A 20,620-nucleotide genomic window follows, 5' to 3' on the forward strand; every position below is an offset into this window, starting at 1 on the left:
CGCCTCCAGTGCGCCAGTGCAGCCTTCGGCTGCCTGAAGAAAAGAATATTTGAAGACTGGGCTCTCAAAACTGCCACCAAGCTCATGGTCTACAGGGCTGTAGTAATACCTGCCCTCCTGTATGGCTCAAAGACATGGACCATGTATAGTAGACACCTCAAGTTGCTGGAGAAATATCACCAACGATACCTCTGCAAGATCCTACAAATCTCCTGGGAGGACAGACGTACCAACATTAGCGTCCTCCACCCGGCCAACATCCCCAGCATTGAAGCACTGACCACACTTGATCAGCTCCACTGGGCAGGCCAGATAGTTTGCATGCCCGACACAAGACTCCCAAAGCAAGCACTCTACTCAGAACTCCTTCACGGCAAACGAGCCAAAGTTGGGCAGAGGAAACGTTACAGAGACACCCTGAAATCCTCCCTGAAAAAGTGCAACATCCCCACTGACACCTGGGAATCCCTGGCCAAAGACCGCCCTAAGTGGAGGAAGTGATCCGCGAGGGCACCGAGCACCTCGAGTCTCATCGCCGCGAACATGCAGACATCAAGCGCAGGCGGCGGAAAGAGCGTGCGGCAAACCTGTCCCACCCAACCTTTCCCTCAACGACTGTCCCACCTGAGACAGGGACTGTGGTTCTCATATTGGACTGTACAGCCACCTAAGGACTCACTTTTAAGAGTGAAAGCAAGTCTTCCTCGATTCCGAGGGACTGCCTATGATGATGATGATATTACATATACGGCCCGGCCCGGTCCCGGTCCCAGTCTGCAAGACCATCAGCAGGCTGGGGCCATCAGAGGGAGCAAAGTCAGGTCGCTGATTGCAGTGCGGGCAGGCACAGCAAGAGGGGCGAAGGAGCAGCAAGAGTTTGTAGAAGGAAAGTCGTGAGTCTGGGGCCCAGAAGAGGCAAGGGCCCAGGGGCAGCACGAGCCAGCCCACACTGCTATATGTGTGCGCGCTTGGTCCGTGCAGCAGAGCTGGTCTCCAGTTGTCTTGGGTAATCCTTGCCACTGGACCAAGACCTAGCTCTGTCAAGCCCGTGTGGTGGCTGATGTGCACACGTTAAAAAAATCCAAGCAGAGGCATCTTCCACCCTCCAGGATGTGATTGGGGACCTGGAATATTGGGTCCTTCCTTGAAGCACCTGTGAACTCATCCTCTGGAAAACAAGTCATCCCCTGAGGGATTGCCTATGATGATGATGATTACATATACGGTACTATCAGTCCGACAGAGTTAATTTTGACCAATACTGTATATCTTTATTATGCACTGCATACTTCCTTTTACGTAATGATGTAAGCACTTTCTTTGAAAGAACTCGATTTCCAGCTTGAAGGAAATTGTTGAATTTCTGCTTTTCTTTGCCGAGCCTTCCAAGAACAGTTTGTCCCAGCGTGCTCTACTTGGTTGCGTATATTTGTGGCTTTGTGTTGTGTTCTGATGCACTCGCTGTGGCAGGTTGGGGGAGTGAAGTGTCCAGCTAAGCCGAGGCGGAAAGCGGAGGTTTCGTGTTGATGTGCACGGAGCGGCTGCGAAGCACGAGAGTTGCTGCATGGGCAGGTAAGTGAGGGGAGCGCACGGAATGCTCGCACACCTGGGCAGCGCGCGGGCAGATTGCACTCCAAAAACAAGTGTCTGCGAACATGGCGTGTCCCAACCGGTCACTCTGAAGCGACACCAATCCTCGGTAACAACACCTAGAAAAAGTGTGTATCGCTTTCTTTATTTTGCAAGCAACAGATATTGGAAGAAATGAATCGTTAGACAGCAGGCTAGAGAGTGGAGTTAAATTATAGACGGAGGATTAGAGTGATTGCCGAAATACAGGAAGTGGACGTTAATCTCACTAGGAGTTAGATCTTCGCTCTGAAGCGAATTGACATGATATGGGATAACTTGGGCGACTTGCGTTTCCTCACCGTTTTGGGTTTATGTTAGAAACCAGATCATATTTCGTGCCCCCCGCCCCCGCTGCAGGAAGTGTTTCACGATGAACTGATAAGGAAGAACGTGTACATAGACGCGCTTTAACTGTGTTTCTTTCTGTGTTACGAAATACCCGTTTACAAGTGGGATATAAATGGATTTATTTTATGTAAAGGAAGGGAATTTGCGAAAGACATAGAAAATATTTCACCAGAACAAGTAACTTCTTGATCACGGAAATTCCAGTACAACTGGAAGACATCAGAGCAGTTGGTGCGATCTGAATGCCAATCACATTGCCATGGTGTCCTTGTAAAGAGAGATTGAGACGCACGACTGACATATTAACTGCCTGTAACGTGTGAAATCGATCTTTAATTCGTGGGTGACAACTGTTTTCTTGCGAGTATCCATTTTACACATAAGTACTTGTATTTAAATTTGTGTAGCTATATAACGTTCGATTGGATTTGTTTGGGCTGCTAGGACTAGTTTAAACTTTTAAATTATACGTTGGTGTTTATACTATACAGAAGTAAAATAAACTTTAACATTTCCCGGCAATTAGATTCATTTTTTGGGGAGTTGAATAATTAAAAACATTATTTCATTTTGAGAATGTTTTATAGTTTATTGAGCCGGGGTGTAGTCAGATGTATCACCGTATCCAAATCTGTTTACTTTTTTTTAATTCTGAGGTGATAGATCAGCAAGTTTGTGATGCAAAAAAAATGAATACAATTTAAGTTATATAACATCTCTCTAAAGTATCTCAAAGTGCTTCACAAAATGAATTACTTTGTGTAGACAAATACAGCAGCCATTTTGCACATAAGAATGTACCACAAACAGCAGAACAAGACCAGTTGTTCGACTGTGGCTCTCGTATTGGACTGTTCAGCCACCTAAGAACTAATTTTAAGAGTAGAAGCAAGTCTTCCTCGATTCTGAGGGACAGCCTATGATGATGACAAGTTGGAGACCATTTGCTTTTGCTGTTTTTTTGATGGAGCAATTCAAAACTAATCCAACTGCCCCACTCTCGCCACAGTGCTGTACCTTCCACCTGCTTCAAATACTTATCCAGTTTTCCTTTAAAACATGTAGTGGTTTCTGCCTCAATCACTCTCCATGTATTTTATGCTCCGATAACACTCTGCGTAAAAATAATTTTCCTCATCTTTCTTGCCGCACCTAGTTATTTTAAATTGATGACCCGTCATCACTGACTACCCAAACAGAGGAAATAGTCCATCCCTATTAATTGTATCAAAATTCATAATTTAACAATATCCATTAAATCTCTACAGCCTTCTCTGCTCTGGTGGAAATAGTTCTAATATCTCAATTCTCTTGTAATTACAATTTCCCATCCCTAGCATCATCCTGGTGAATCTGCACTATTGGTTCTTTATGGCTTTAATGTCCTTTTTATAATGCAACATCCAATACTGCACGCAGTACTCTTAATTATGACCTAATCAATGTTTTGTATAAATTCATCGTTATCATTTGGATGAAATATTAAACCAAGGTAGAAACAGAGGTTTTCATGGCACTATTTGAAGAGAAGCAGGGAAATTATCAGTGTCCTGACTAACTTTATAACTCAACAAACATCATGAAGCCTCGATTTTAAAAAAAAATTCTCACTCTTATTTTCAAATCCCAAGTGGCCTCACCGCTCCATATCTCTAAAATGCTCCAGCCCTACAACCCTCTGAGATCTCTGCACTGTGCAATTCTGGCCTCTTGTGCATCCCTGATTTTTATTTGTTTCTTATGAACATAAGAATTAGGAGCAGGAGTAGGGCCTGCTCCACCATTCAATAAGAAATCCACTTTCCTGCCATATCCATATATCCCTTGATTCCTCTAGCATCCAAAAAATCTAACCATTAAAATCTATCCATCTCCACCTTGAATATACTCAATGACTCAGCATCCACAACCCTATCGGGTAGAGAATTCCAAAGATTCACAACCCTCTGAGTGAAGAAATTCTTCTTTATCTCAGTCTTAAATGGCTGACCCCTTACATTTTGCTATCTTCCAATCTACTGGGATTGTTCCTGAAACTAAGGAATTTTGGAAGATCACAACCAATATACCCATTATCTCTGCAGCAGCCTCTTTTAGAACTGGAGGATGTAGGCCATCTGGTCCAGGGGATTTGTCAGCTTTTAGTCCCATTAGTTTCTCAAGTACTTTTTCCAGACAGATAAATAAAGGAAGTGCTAGATCAAAATTTATATGGTTGAAGAATATTGCATAAAATGTTCTTTTAATGATGTACATTCATTTAATTTTGGTGGTGTTGCAACTTTACTTTTCACTTATTATGCAAGTTTGAGTGGGATTTAGAGCTGTGGCTCAGTTGGTAGCACTGTCGCCCCCAGAGACTTGAGCACAAAATCCAGGCTGACTCACCAGTGCAGTACTGAGAGAGTGCTGCACTGTCAGAGGTGCTGCCTTTCGAATGAGGCGATAAATCGAGGCCCACGTCTGCTCTTGGGTAGACATAAAAGATCCCATGGCACTATTTTGAAGAAGAGCGGGGGAGTTATCCCCAGTGTCCTGGCCAATATTTATTCCTCAATCAACATAACAAAAACAGATTGTCTAGTCATTATCACATTGCTGTTTGTGGGAGCTTGCTGTGTGCAAATTGGCTGCTGTGTTTCCTACATTACAACAGTGAGTACACTTCAAAAGTACTTCATTGGATGTAAAATGCTTTGGGACGTGTGGTGGTCATGAAAGAAGCTGTCTAAATTCAAGTCTTCCTTTTTCTTTCTTTAAATCTGTGTCCTTTGGTTACCGACCCTCCTGCCAGTGGAAAGAGCTTCTCCTTATATTCACTATCAAAACCCCTCAAAGTTTTGAACACATCTATTGAATCCTCTCTTAACCTTCTCTGCTATATGAAGAACAACCCCAGCTTCAGCACAATGAACAAAAATAATGAAAGATCTGCATTTTCTGTTGCTGCTGTTGTTTGGTAGGGCGTTGTTGTTGATGTTGTTGTTGTTAACTGCCCATGGACATAAAAGTCGTGCTCAGAGGAGTTTGTTGCCTGCCCAGTACAAATAAAAATCAGAAGTAATATTGCTCTCTACCTCTCTCCTTCTTTTGAGACTCTCCTTAAAACCGACCTCTTTGAGATGCTTTTGGTCATCTGCCCGAATATTATCTCGTGTGGTTCGATTCAAATTGTTTGATAACATCCTTGTGAAGCGCCTTGGAATGTTTTACCATGTTAAAGGTGCTATATAAATGAAAGTTGTTGTTGATTATCTGGTCATTTGTTATTTGTGGACCTTATTGTGCACAAATTATCTGCTGTGTTTTCTGACAAAACAACAGTGACTACAAGTCAAAAATGCTTAATTTTGCTGTGAATTGCTTTGGGATGTCCTGAGGTTATGAAAGGCATTAAAGAAATGCTCCTTCTTTCAACAACAATAAGAATTTGCATTTATATAGTTCCTCTAACGTAGTAAGGCTTCCCAGAGCGCTTAACAGAAGTGTTATCAAGCCAAATTTGACAGAGCCACATAAGGAGATATTGGGGCAGATGACCTAAAGCTTGGTCAAAGAGGTAGGTTTTGGAGCATCTTCAAAGAAGTAAACAGAGGTAGAAAGGTGGAGAGGTTTAGCAAGGGAATTCCAGAGCTTAGGGCCTAGCAGCTGAAGACACGGCTGCCATTGGTGGAGTTATTAAAATCAGGGATGCTCAAGAAGCCTGAAATGGCGGAGCGCCGTGATCTCAGGGGATTGCAAGGCTAGACGGGATTAAAGATGAGGAGGGGGCGAGGCCAAGGAGGTATTTGAAAACCAGGATGAGAATTTTTAAATCGAGCATTGCTTATCCTGGAGCGTTGCTTAACTGGGAGCCAATATAGGTTAGTGAGCACAGAGGAGATGGATGAGCGGGACTTGGTGAGAGTTAGGACATGGGCAGCAGAGCTTTGGATGACCTCAAGTTTATGGAGGGTACAACTAAGGAGGCTGCCCAGGAGTGCGTTGGAATAGTCAAGTGTAGAATTAACAAAGGCATGGATGAGGGTTTCAGCAGCAGGTAAGCTGAGGCAAGGGGGAGACGGGCGACGTTACGGAGATGGAAATAGGTGGTCTTAGTTGCAGCGTGGATATGTGGTCAGAAGCTCATTTCAGGGGCAAATATGACACCAAAGTTGCGAACAGTGTGGTTCAGCCTTAGACCGATGCTAAGGAGAGGGATGGAGTCAATGGCTAGGGAACGGAGTTTATGGCAGGGTCTGAAAACAATGGCTTTGGTCTTTCCATATTTAGTTGGAGGAAACTTCTGCTCATCCAGTACTGGATGTCTGACGGGCAGTCTGACAGTTTAGAGACAGTGGAGGGATCAAGAGAGGTCGAGGTGAGATAGAACTGGGTATTTTCCTGTGGAAAATGATTTCATAAGAACATAAGAAATAGAAGCAGGAGTAGGCCATTTGGTCTTCAAGCCTGCTCCGCCATTCAATGAGATCATGGCTGAGCTGACCTTGGACTCAACTCCACTTCCCTGCCTGCACCTCATAACCCTTTGACTCCCTTATCTTTCAAAAATCAGTCTATCTCCACCTTAAATATATTCAATGACCTAGCCTCCACTGCTCTCTGGGGTAGAAAATTCCAAAGATTGATGACCCTCTGAGAGAAGAAATTCCTCCTCATCTCCGTTTTAAATGGGTGACCCCTTATTCTGAAACTATGAACCCTAGTCCTAGATTTCCCCCATGAGGGGAAACATCTTCTCTGCATCCACACTGTCAAGCCCCCTCAGAATCTTCTATGTTTCAATAAGATCACCCTTATTCTTCTAAACTCCAATGAGTACAGCCCAACCTGCTCAACCTTTCTTCATAAGACAACCCCTTCATCTCAGGAATCAACCTCGTGAACCTTCTCTGAACTGTCTCTAATGCAAGTATATCCCTCCTTAAATAAGGAGACCAAAACTGTATGCAGTACTCCAGGTATGGGCTCACCAATACCCTGTATAGTTGTAGCAGGACTTCCCTGCTTTTATACTCTCTTCACTCTTGTAATAAAGGCCAACATTCCATTTGTGTTCCTAATTACTTGCTGTGCCTTCTTAATTACTCACTGAGGGGCAGCATGTAGATGAGAAATAGGAGGGGGCCAAGGATAGATCCTTGGAGGACACCAGAGTTAAGGGTGCAGGAGCAGGAAGAGAAGCCATTGCAAGTGACTCTTTGGCTACAACTAGATAGATAAGAATGGAACCAGGCAAGTGCAGTCCCACCCAGCTGGACGATGGTGGAGAGGCCTTGGAGGTGGATGGTGTGGTCAACCGTATCAAAGGCTGCAGACCGGTCGAGAAGGACGAGGAGGGAGAGTTTACCTTTATCACAGCCAACTAGGATGACATTTGTGCTGTTTTGGTACTGTGGCAGGGGTGGAGACCTGATTTATAGTGATTCAAACGAGGAAGGATGGGCATGGATTTGGGAGGCGACAACAAGTTCAAGGACTTTGGAGAGGGAAGGGAGGTTGGAGATGGGGTGATTAGTTTAAAGAATGGAGACGTCAAGGTTGTTTTTTTGAGGAGAGTGGTGATGATGACAGATTTGAAAGAGAGGAGAGTTCAGCACCTGAGGAGAGAGAACAGTTAACCATATCAGCTAACATGGGAGCCAGGAAAGAAAGGTGGATGGTCAGCAGTTTAGTGGGAATAGGGTTGAGAGAGCACGAGGTGGGTCTTATCGACAAGGTGAGCTTGGTGAGGGCATGCGTGGAGAAAGGAGAGACAGTAGAGAAATATGCAAGTTCAGGGTTAGGGCAGGGGGGGAATCCTTCGAGGAGGTTGGACTAGAGGAAGGGAGGGAAGTCACGAGGGCAGTTGAACAGATGCTTCAATCTTTGAAAAGAAAAGTCCAAGAGCTCCTCGCACTTATTGTTGGCAGTGAGGGAGGAGGAGGCATGGGAGGATGGATTGAGAAGACGGTTTGTGGTGGAGAAGAGAAGCTGGGTGTTGTTTTTTGACTTCCTGGATGATCTTAATTGGGCAGTTTTAGCAATGGAGAGCAGGACCCAATAATGCTTAATGTGATCAATCAAATCTGGCAGTGGAAGGTTAAACCATCTGTTCTTTCTGTTATCTCTCTCTGTTCTCTCTTCTCTCTTCTCTCTCTCTTTCTCTCTCTTTCTCTCTCTTTCTCTTTCTCTCTCTTTCTCTTTCTCTTTCTCTTTTTCTCTTTCTCTTTCTCTTTCTCTTTCTCTCTCTTTCTCTCTCTTTCTCTCTCTTTCTCTCTCTTTCTCTCTCTTTCTCTCTCTTTCTCTCTCTTTCTCTCTTTTCTTTTTCTTTTTCTTTCTTTTTTTTCTTTCTTTTTTTTTCTTTCTTTTTTCTTTCTCTTTTCTTTCTCTTTTCTTTCTCTTTTCTTTCTCTTTTCTTTCTCTTTTCTTTCTCTTTTTCTTTCTCTTTTTCTTTCTCTTTTTCTTTCTCTTTTTCTTTCTCTTTTTCTTTCTCTTTTTCTTTCTCTTTTTCTTTCTCTTTTTCTTTCTCTTTTTCTTTCTCTTTTTCTTTCTCTTTTTCTCTCTCTTTTTCTCTCTCTCTCTCTTTCTCTCTCTCTTTCTCTCTCTCTTTCTCTCTCTCTTTCTCTCTCTCTTTCTCTCTCGCTCTCTTTTGTTCTCTTTTTTTCTCGCTCTCTTTTTTCTCGCTCTCTTTTTTCTCGCTCTTTTTTTTTCTCGCTCTCTTTTTTTTCTCGCTCTCTTTTTTTCTCGCTCTCTCTTTTCTCTTTCTCGCTCTCTCTTTTCTCTTTCTCGCTCTCTCTTTTTTCTCTCTCTCTCTCTCTCTCTCTCTCTTTTTTTCTCTTTCTCCTTCTCCTTCTTCTATGGAGTGCCCAAAACTAAGTATAGTACTCTAATTATGACCTAAACAGTGTTTTTATAAATTAATGTTTACATCTTTACTCTTGTACAAATGTTTATTTTTAAAACCCAAAATTCTATTGGCCTTTTGAAAGTGCGAGTGCAGGTAATTAAATCTTTGAGTGAATTGTGTATTTGAACCCTTGGATTTCCATTGTGTCTATACTTCCATTCATTGTTTTTTCCACTAAAGTGTAGTACATCCCATTTATCCATATTAAATTATTTCTGCTCATTCTGTTAACCCGTCTATGTCTTCCTGAAGTCTTAACAGTTCTCTTCACAGTTTGTGTACCCTATTCCCAAGTCCAAAATTATACTAATACCAGTATTGAGCATTGGGTTACACCACTTTTGGCCCTTCTCCAATCTGAGCAACACTCATTTACTCTAACACTTTAAAACAAATGTCCATTGGCCTATTTTCTATCTACATTTTTTCTCGTACCATACACCTGAATTCTTCTAGCAATCCTCTTGTGTATTACCTTTTGAAAATCTATATACATAACATCTATTTGCAATTTATCTATCCAATTGGTCATTACAAAAAATTCTTCAATTTGTCAAAAACAACTTTCCTTTAACAAATCTACACTGGCTGCATTTGGCTATACCATGCTTTTCTAAATTCTTACAAACTTTCTTGAATTATTGATTCTAAGAGTTTGCCCACAATTGATGCAAGACTAACTGTACAGTTACCTGTTTTTCCCTTCTCTCCCTTGAATGATGCATTCTCCAGTCACCCAGAACTATTTAAATATTTAGACATTGTAAAACTGTGCCAGAGCCTCTCCTGTCTCCTCTCTGACAACTTTCAACAGCCTTGGGTACATGCTGTCAGGGCGCGGTGATTTATCCGTCTTTGGTTTTACTAACCTTTTCAAAACCAATTTTCTTTCTGTAGTTAGCTGTAATATTTGTTCCACATTCTCCTCTAGGTACAGCTATGTTTTCACTTCCACCATTATTTGTAAAAACAGATTAAAATATTTATCTAATATCTCAACCACAACTTCATGCTGCAAAATTAGATTCCCTATTTCATCCCTGAGTGGTTCTACACTCTTTTGCTATTCTTTAACTTTAACTTTATACTTGTATAAAAGCCCTTATTTCCCTTTTATATTATCTGCTAGTCTTTTTCATTTTCCCTTTTAATGCTTCTGATCTCCCTTTTCACCTCCTTGCTACACTTTCTCTATTTTCCATGATGATTATCCTCAGCATTATTGGACCCAACTTTATAAATTCCTTCATTTTATGTTTCAACTTAGTTTTAATCTCTATTTCTTTACAGACTATACTCTTTGATGTACGCACGTTCTACCTTACAGGAACATTTTTGTGCTTCATACATCTCGTATTTCAAGATTTCCCATTGATAATCTGTTGACTTGTTCGCTAACTTTTCTGCGCAGGTAACTTTGTCCAGATCCTTTCTTCTCTAAACGTTGCGTTTTTCCAGTCCAACAATCTTATCTTTGTCTCTTCATTTTCCTTGTCTATTCTTTCAATGAACCTAATTATATTGTCATGAGGTCAATTGTTCCCCAACATCAGTTATTTGCCTCACTTCAATTCCCAAGACAAAATCAAGCAATACTTATTTCAATGTTGAAGTAAAAACATCCTGATCTAGGAAGCAGTGCAAATGCATTCTAAAAAGTATTCCCCATTTTGGCCACATGCATTACCCTCATCCATGCCTTTGTTATATCTAGACTTGACTATTCCAACGCACTCCTGGCTGGCCTCCCACGTTCTACCCTATGTAAACTTGAGGTCACCCAAAACGTGGTTGCCCGTGTCCTAACTCACACCAAATCCCGTTCACCTATCACTGCTGTGCTCGCTGACCTACATTGGCTTCCGGTTAAGCAACGTTTCGATTTTAAAATTCACATCCTTGTTTTCAAATTCCTCCATGGCCTCACCCCTCTCTATTACTGTAATCTGCTCAAGTCCCAACCTCCCCGCGACTCCCCCAAAATTTCTGGCCTCTTGAGCTACCCTGATTTTAATCGTTCAACCATTGGTGACCGTGCCTTCAGCTGCCTCGGCCCTACACTCTCGGCCCTCCCTTAACCCTTCATAGCTCTCGTTCCTCCTTTAAGATGCTCCCGAAAACCTACCTCTTTGACCAAGCTTTTTGTCATTTGCCCTAATTTCCCATTGTGTGGCTCCGTGTCAATTATTGTTTCATGACATCCCCATGAAGCACTTTGAGACCTTTTACTACATTAAAGGCTCTATATAGTCAAGTTCTTGTTGTTTATTTCAGTATCTTGGGATTGTTTTAAAAATGCCCAATATCATTATCCTGTTATATTTTTCTTTCAACTGCTGATTCTACCTCAACTATTTGATGGTCTGTAATGCATACTGAGAATTGTACCCTTTTCTCCTCCTATTTCTTAATATGGAATCCATATGGATAAAGTTAACACAACCGCTTAGGACATCCTTGCATTCTAGTGTTTTGATAATATCCTTCGCTAACAGTGCCATCTCAACCCATCCAGCCCCCTTTTTACCTCCAATTCACTCCTGAAAATGTTATTACCAGGAATATTAAGTTCCCAGTCTTGTCCAAACATAAATCACATGTCCATTTAACTACTATATCATATTCCTCCATAGCTATTAATCTTTTCAACTCTAATTATGTTTTGAATGCTTTCTGCATTCACATATATGCCACCACTCCATTCTGACTCTCATTCAATGAGAAAAATTATCTATTGTTGATGACATTTGAAGGAACAACATTTGTTAGGACACGAAGAGAACTCTTTTTTTTTTTCTCTCCTGGTTTTGCCATGTGATCTTTAAGGCACAAATGAATCACTGTAACAGGCAGGTTAATGTCCTCTGTGGAGGAGAGCACATTTGATAACAGAGCACTCACAGTGCAGCCTGGAAAAGTGTATGCTGAGATTATGCCTTCAAATCCTGGTGTGGGGCTTGATCCCACAACCTCCTGACTCAGAGGAAATTCCTGCTGACTTAGTTAAGCTAATTTGCTAGCCGAAGGAATCTGATTGTGTGATTTATGATATTTCATAAAACTATCCAAGTAATAAAGGGTACATTATAAAGATCCATGGAATGATTTTAAAGTCCATAAATAGATTTTCCTGATAAGTAGATGGTAACAAAGTGATGAGTGAAAAAGGTCAGCATCACAAGGAGGATAAAAATGCTATTAATACATCTTCATAATGCATTCATATTTTTACTGTATGTTGAAAATAATTGGGTTGAGAGTTAAAATATGTTTTTAAGAAATATCTTGCCTTCTTTCCTGATGTCACTGACTCATACTAGGGTATAATTTCCTGCTACTTGGTACCTTGCCCAAAAAAAGAAACATAGAAAATAGGTCAGGAGTAGGCCATTCGGCCCTTCGAGCCTGCACCACCATTCAATAAGATCACGGCTGATCATTCACCTCAGTACCCCTTTCCTGCTTTCTCTCCATACCCCTTGATCCCTTTAGCCATAAGGGCCATATCTAACTCCCTCATGAATATATCTAATGAACTGGCATCAACAACTCTCTGCGGTAGAGAATTCCACAGGTTCACAACTCTGAGTGAAGAAGTTTCTCCTCATCTCGGTCCTAAATGGCTTACCCCTTATCCTTAGACTGTGATCCCCTGGTTCTGGACTTCCCCAACATCGGGAACATTCTTCCTGCATCTAACCTGTCCAGTACAGCCAGAATTTTACATGTTTCTATGAGATCCCCTCTCATTCTTCTTAACGCCAGTGAATACAGGCCCAGTCGATCCAGTCTCTCCTCATATGTCAGTCCTGCCATCCCGGGAATCAGTCTGGTGAACCTTTGCTGCACTCCCTCAATAGCAAGAATGTTCTTCCTCAGATTAGGAGACCAAAACTGAACACAATATTCCAGGTGAGGCCTCACCAAGTCCCTGTACAACTGCAGTAAGACCTCCCTGCTCCTATACTCAAATCTCCTAGCTATGAAGGCCAACATGCCATTTGCTGCCTTCACCGCCTGCTGTACTTGCAATAACTTTCAATGACTGATGTACCATGACACCCAGGTCTCGTTGCACCTCCCCTATTCCTAATCTGCCGACATTCAGATAATATTCTGCCTTCATGTTTTTGCCACCAAAGTGGCTAACCTCACATTTATCCACATTATACTGCATCTGCCATGCATTTGCCCACTCACCTAACCTGTCCAAATCACCCTGCAGCCTCTTGGCATCCTCCTCACAGCTCACACCGCCACCCAGCTTATTGTCATCCGCAAACTTGGAGATATTACACTCAATTCCTTCACCTAAATCATTGATGTATATTGTAAATAGCTGGGACCGCAGCACTGAGCCCTGCGGCACCCCACTAGCCATTCTGAAAAGGACCCGTTTATCCCGACTCTCTGCTTCCTGTCTGCCAACCAGTTCTCTATCCACATCAATACATTACCCCCAATACCATGTGCTTTAATTTTGTACAACAATCTCTTGTGTGGGACCTTGTCAAAAGCTTTTGGAAAGTCCAAACAAACCACATCCACTGGTTCTCCCTTGTCCACTCTACTAGTTACATCCTCAAAAATTCCAGAAGATTTGTCAAGCATGATTTCCCGTTCATAAATCCATGCTGACTTGGACCGATCCTGTCACTGCTTTCCAAATGCACTGCTATTTCATCTTTAATAATTGATTCCAACATTTTCCCCACTACCGATGTCAGGCTAACCAGTCTATAATTCCCTGTTTTCTCTCCTTTTTTAAAAAGCGGTGTTACATTAGCTACCCTTCAGTCCATAGGAACTGATCCAGAGTCGATAGACTGTTGGAAAATGATCACCAATGCATCCACTATTTTGAGGGCCACTTCCTTAAGTACTCTGGGATGCAAACTATCAGGCTCTGGGGATTTATCGGCCTTCAATCCCATCAATTTCCCTAACACAATTTCCTGACTAATAAGGATTTCCTTCAGTTCTTCCTTTTCGCTAGATCCTCTGTCCCCTAGTATTTCCGGAAGGTTATTCGTGTCTTTCTTCGTGAAGACAGAACCAAAATATTTGTTCAATTGGTCTGCCATTTCTCTGTTCCCCATTATAAATTCACCTGATTCTGACTGCAAGGGACCTATGTTTGTCTTCACTAATCTCTTTCTCTTCACATCTATAGAAGCTTTTCCAGTCAGTTTTTATGTTCCCAGCAAGCTTCCTCTCATACTCTATTTTCCCCCTCCTAATAAGACACTTTGTCATCCTCTGCTGGATTCTAAATTTCTCCCAGTCCTCAGCTTTGCCGCTTTTTCTGGCCAATTTATATGCCTCTTCTTTGGATTTAACACTAACCCTAATTTCCCTCGTTAGCCACGGTTGAGCCACCTTCCCCGTTTTACTTTTACTCCAGACAGGGATATACAATTATTGAAGTTCATCCATGTGATCTTTAAATGTCCGCCATTACATATCCACCGTCAACCCTTTAAGTATCATTCGCCAGTCAATTCTAGCCAATTCACGTCTCATACCATCGAAGCTACCTTTCCTTAAGCTCAGGACCCTAGTCTCTGAATTAACTGTGTCACTCTCCATCTTAATAAAGAATTCTACCATATTATAGTCACTCTTCCCCAAGGGGCTTCGCACAACTAGATTGCGAATTAATCCTTTTCTCATTACACAACACCCAGTCTAGGATGGCCAGCCCTCTAGTTGGTTCCTCGACATATTGGTCTAGAAAACCATTCCTAATACACTCCAGGAAATCCTCCTCCACCGTATTGCTACCAGTTTGGTTAGCCCAATCTATATGTAGATTACAGTCGCCCATGATAACTGCTGTACCTTTATTGCACGCATCTCTAATTTCTTGTTTGATGCTGTCCCCAACCTCACTAGTACTGTTTGGTGGTCTGTACACAACTCCCACTATTGTTTTCTGCCCTTTGGTATTCTGCAGCTCTACCCATACAGATTCCACATCATCATCCAAGCTAATGTCCTTCCTTACTATTGCGTTAATTTCCTCTTTAACCAGCAACGCTACCCCCACCTCCTTTTCCTTTCTGTCTATCCTCCCTGAATGTTGACAACCCCTGGATGTTGAGTTCCCAGCCTTGGTCTCCGTAATCCCAATTACAGACAACTCTCGATTATCCGTACACGGATGCAATGGGAAACTGTTATAACGGCATTTAAAATTCCGTGTGTATGACGTCACTTTGAAACTCTGCTGTTCCTTTCGAATGTTGCCTGTTGAGCCTTGCTTTTAAACGCTCTGCCTTGCCTCAGCTCCCGCTGCTGCTCGCACACAGATACACTGCCTCTCACAATTCATTAAAATGCCATGAACAGTTACAGGAAGTAATCAACAAACCTAATGGTCTTTAGATCTAGAGGACTAGAATTCCAGGATTAGAAGATACGCTACAGCTATTGGTTAGAGCACACCTGCAGTACTGTAAGCATTAACTGTAATGTCAACTCGCTCTAACGGAGAAATCGTTTACCCGGCTTAGCCCAATCCCCGAGGGACACGGATAATCGAGAGTTGTCTGTATTATCATATTTGTTAATAGCTGCCTGCGCAGTTAATTCGCCCACCTTATTACGAATACTCCTCGCATTGAGGCACAGAGCCTTCGGCCTTGTCTTTTTAACACACTTTGTCCTTTTAGAATTTTGCTGTAATGTGGCCCTTTTTGATTTTTGCCTTGGGTTTCTCTGCCCTCCACTTTTACTTTTCTTCTTTGTCTTTTGCTTCTGCCCCCATTTTACTTCCCTCTGTCTCCCTGCATAGGTTCCCATCCCCCTGGCATATTAGTTTAACTCCTCCCCAACAGCACTAGCAAACACTCTCCCGAGGACATTGGTTCCGGTCCTGCCCAGGTGCAGACCGTCCAGTTTGTACTGGTCCCACCTCCCCCAGAACCGGTTCCAATGTCCCAGGAATTTGAATCCCTCCCTCCTGCACCACTCCTCAAGCCACGCATTCATCTTAGCTATCCTGCTATTTCTACTCTGACTAGCACGTGGCACTGGTAGCAATCCTGAGATTACTACCTTTTGAGGTCCTGCTTTTCAATTTAACTCCTTGCTCACTAAAATTCAGCTTGTAGGACCTCACCCCATTTTTTACCTATATGCACCACGACAACTGGCTGTTCACCTCCCCCCCCCCCCCCCCAATGTCCTGCAGCCACTCCGAGATAGCCTTGATCCTTGCACTAGGGAGGCAAATGAGTATTCTTCATATGTGAGTCCCAGATGGTAAGAGTCAGGAGAACTATTTGACTGGGCAGGCATCACAATTAACTCAATCCTGCCACATGATGTAAAATACATTCCAGCAGGGATTATTTGAGCGTGAGGAGCCTTGGGTTCCCCCCTCCCCCGCACCCGACCAAGATGCAGAGGTCAATTATAGCAGGCTACTCCCTTTTCAGCTGTTGAATTGAAAACTGGAATAGTTGTAGGAACAGGCCATTACCTTAAAACTATTCAACCCCTCAAGCCTGTTCTGCCATTTGATTAAATCATGGCTGATCTGTACCTCAACTCCATTTACCCAATTGTGTTTCATATTCCTTGATACACTTACCTAACAAAAATCTATTGATAGCAGTCTTAAAAATGTCAATCGACCCAGCATTGGGGAGATGGTTCCAGATTTTCACCAACCTTTGTGTGAATTAGTGCTTCCTGATTTCACTCCAAGGTGTAGTTTTAAGATAATGCCCCCTTGTGGATTTCTCCACCACTGGAATCTACTCGCCATCTACTCTATTGCATCCCTTTATCATTTTGAACACCTTGATTAAATCACCCCCTGCCGTTAGTGATTTGTGTACATGACAGCAAAGTCCTTTGCTCCTTCACAGCTTGTAGTCTTTCACAATTTAAGAACATTTTCAGATTTGTCTTTTTCGGATCCAAAGTGGATGACCTCACACTTCCCTATATTGAACTCCATCTGTCATAGTTTTGGCCACTCACTTTTGTTGTTATTCATTCTGGGATGTGAGCGTTGCTGGCAAGGCCAGCATTTGTTGCCCATCCTTAATTGCCCTTGAGTAGGTATGGTGAGCTGCCTTCTTGAATCATCTTAATCTGTCTCTGCCCCTTTGTAACATCCTGCTCCCATTTACACAGTTTACTATTCCTCCTAACTTGGTGTAATCTGTAAACTTTGATATACAATTTTTTTAATTTCTTCATCCAAGTCCTATGTATGGTGAAAAGCTGAGGCCCTAGTACAGATCTGTGGGAAATATCACTTGTCTTATCCCACCAACCAGTGCTCTCTGTCTGCAACCTCTTAACCAATTGCCAACCCATGTAACAAGGTTTCCTCCCAATTTTGTGCACTTGCATTTTTGCAAATCATCCCTTGAGGAACCTTTTTGGAAGTCCATATCGACACACTTCTATCCACCATGCGAGTGACCTCAAATTTAACTAGATTAGTCAGACTTGCACATTACAAATCCATGCTGACATTGTTTAGGTTTTGCAAGTCCAAGTGCTCAGTCACTCTGACAATGATGATGGATTCCCCTAACTTCTGCACAACTAATGTTAAATTGACTGATCTGTAGTTAACAGGTTTCTCTCTTCCTCCTGTCTTAAATAATTGAATTTAGAAATCCATTTATGGACCAATTATTTTGTGATTCCTAAGACTTTTATGATGTGCTAAAATATTATTTTGTTTAGTTATTGAGAATTGCTGTTAATTTTTCTATGTTAGTTTCTCATTCCTTGTTTGGGAATAACTTCTAGTGGAATGTTTCACCAAAAAGGGTTGGGCAGACTGCAAATATTTCATCGTGTTGCTTATCCATTATCTTCTCTTGTGGCTCAATTTTACTTTAAATTGTAAATTTTATTTTTGCAGTTAACATCTGTAGCCTTTTAGCTGTAAATATTGACCTTTTGGGCAGAGTATCATTATTTGCAGCACTTGTGTGTGGAAATAACAGAAGCAAAAAATTCTGTTTCTACAGATATGATAATTGGCCATGATATTACAAAGCAAATTCAACCAACTATCTTGAGCTGCAAAAATACTAATTTAAGCTCATTATTATTAAGTTTATAAAAGCAATTTTAGAATCAGTCATTGTATACTAAGTATCTCTATTTGTGAGGTGTCCATAGCACAGATGACCATTGCTTAGAATGGATTTCTGAGTAAGCTGCTGGCTGTTATAACATTTAACGGTATTTTACATAACTTAAGTGCAACTAGAAGAGCCACATAGCTCTCCTACTAGTTGATGAAATTACAACCCAAGTGAACAGTGGAAAGACCTATAAAATGGTATACCTTGACTTTCAAAAGACCTTTGTTAAAATTCCACATGAAAGGCTATTTATCAAAGTCAAAGCTGTGGGAATTTAGGATAAACTTTGGGAATGGCTAAGATGCTGGCTGAAGGGTAGGAAACAATGTCTATTCATTAGGGAAGTTATGTGAGAGTGGAGAAAGTACTGAATGGGATGCTTAAGGGCTCAATATTGTGACCACTATTGTTTTGAATTTATGTAAATTACCTGGATTCAGAAACTCAATGCAAAATTGTCACATTTGCAGTTGATACCAAGCTAGGAGGGACAGTGGAATCAGAAGAGGCAGCTCAAACTACAGAACAAGTTTGACCAGATATCTAAGTGTGCACAACAATGGCAGATTAAATTTCATGCAAAGAAATCTGAAATACTGTAAATTGGAAGGCAAAGTAGGTGACATGCTGACTTCAGAAATTGTATTAAGATAACTAAGGATCAATATGAAAGAGACCGAGGACCCCTAGTGGACTCAACAACTGACGTTTCCAACCAATTCATTATCAAAAAGCCAATAAGATCTTGACCTGCATAGTCAAAATATTGGAATACAATCCAAGGATGTAGTGAGTAAACTGTATAGTGCTCTGTTCAGACTGTACCTTGAGTACTGTTTGCCAAGAAACAAGGAAGTTAACAAGCATTGGAGGAAGTGTAGAAAAGAGACACCAAGGCTGATCCTAATGTTAAAGGAAAGACTTGTGATATTTTGAGAGTTTCGTCCTAAAAAGATGTCTGAGATGTGATCATATAATTATACATAATTAATGGAAATGGAAAGGTAAATCTTGTGTGAAATTTTTTTTTTAAGTTAACTAGCAAAAATCTAAAAGAATTCAGGAGAAATGTCTTCACCCAAAGAGTGATTAGAACGTGGAACTTGCTACTATAAGGAGTAGTTGAGGCGAATAGCACGGATGCAATTAAGGGCTTGCTAGATAAACACGTGAGGGAGAATGTGTCATGTTTGTAACCTTCACATAACTGTAACCAATATGTAACAACACTCTACACTGTATACAACTGTGAAATACACACCTTGACCAGAGGGGGTGAACTTGTGGGGGACACTCCTCACCTGGTCAGCCAGGTACTTAAAGGGAGGTTCCATGCAGGCTCAGCACTCCTTGGTCCTGGGAATAAAGGTGCAGGTCATGAGTGACCTTGTCTGCAGTATATGCCTCGTGTGACTTTATAATACAGTGCAGAGACACTACATTTGGCAATGGGAATCAATGACTCATGAGAATGGCCACCGGTAGCACAGATGAAAGGTACTGTGTTGGTGAGGACTGGGACGATTTCGTTGAGAGGCTCCAGCAGAGCTTTGTTACGAAGGAAGGGCTGGGAGAGGCAGCAGCCGACAAGCAAAGGGCACATCTACTGACCAGCTGTGGGCCTAAGACGTACACGCTGATGAAAGACATGCTCGCAACTGAGAAGCCGGCGGACAAAACCTTTGAGGAGCTCAGTAAACTGATCGGCGAGCGCCCCAAACCGGTGAGCAGCGTACACATGGCCCGACACCGATTCTATTCACACAGACGTCTGGAGGGACAAAGCATACCGGGCTTCGTTGCGGACCTTCGGCGTTTGGCCAGCCTCTGTAAGTTCACAGATGCCTGCAGGGGGGAGATGTTAAGGGATTTCTTCATTGAGGGCATTGGTCATGCCGGGATTTTCAGGAAGCTTATTGAGACCAAGGGCTTGACTTTGGAAAGGGCAGCTTTGATAGCTCAGACTTTCTTGACGGGAAGAGGAGACCAAGATAATTTACGCACGCAGCCCTGGTTTCAACGTGGCAATGAACCAGGGAGTTAATGTTGTAAAAGCGATACAGAACCCCGCAGGCAGGCAAGGGGCACTTCGACACTGCCCAGGCAGGCAAGGGCAATTCGACACCGCCTAGGCAGCAACAGATTCCAGGGTGGGACAGCAACAGAGACAATGGCAGGAGGATCGGCAATTCACACCATCACAAGGGACAATGAATCCTGGGATGGGACCATTGACACACAGCAACAGAGTGATCAAGAGTAATCAAAGAGACAATCAGAGAGGAATGCCTGATAACAGTCCCTTTGTCCACAACAATCTCAGCTCATGCTGGAGATGCGGGGGCAGACACAATGCAAAAACCTGCAGGGTTCAACAATTTATCTGCAGAGGCTTCCATTTCAAGGGACATTTGGCCATAATGTGCAGAAAACCCATAGCGAGGTTAGTTTACGAAGCAGAGGAACCAGACAAAGAGTCTGCAAGGCAGTTGGATGCTTGGGGCACAGCCATGGATGCTGAAGTCCAGCGGGTTCACGTGGCAGACATTCACAGCTCATACACTAAAATGCCGCCTATGATGATGAAAGTTCTATTAAATGGCATCCCAGTATGCATGGAGCTGGACAC

General features: G+C 42.3%; 1 protein-coding gene across 3 annotated transcripts in view; it reads left to right on the forward strand.

Moving 5' to 3' along the window:
* Nucleotides 1-1,476: 1,476 nt before the first annotated feature.
* tec (tec protein tyrosine kinase) overlaps nt 1,477-20,620 on the forward strand; it is a 301,217-nt gene continuing 282,073 nt past the window's right edge. Inside the window, exon 1 of one of the 3 annotated variants that reach the window (XM_070870133.1) lies at nt 1,477-1,572. The gene's annotated coding sequence lies outside the window, so the exon portion shown is untranslated. Of the gene's footprint in view, nt 1,573-1,634; nt 1,719-20,620 lie in introns of those variants that run through there. The other 2 variants (XM_070870134.1, XM_070870137.1) reach the window with 2 other exon arrangements.

The sequence above is a fragment of the Pristiophorus japonicus genome, chromosome 2 (genome assembly GCF_044704955.1).
Source record: "Pristiophorus japonicus isolate sPriJap1 chromosome 2, sPriJap1.hap1, whole genome shotgun sequence".
In the NCBI taxonomy this organism is placed as follows: Eukaryota; Metazoa; Chordata; class Chondrichthyes; family Pristiophoridae; genus Pristiophorus; species Pristiophorus japonicus.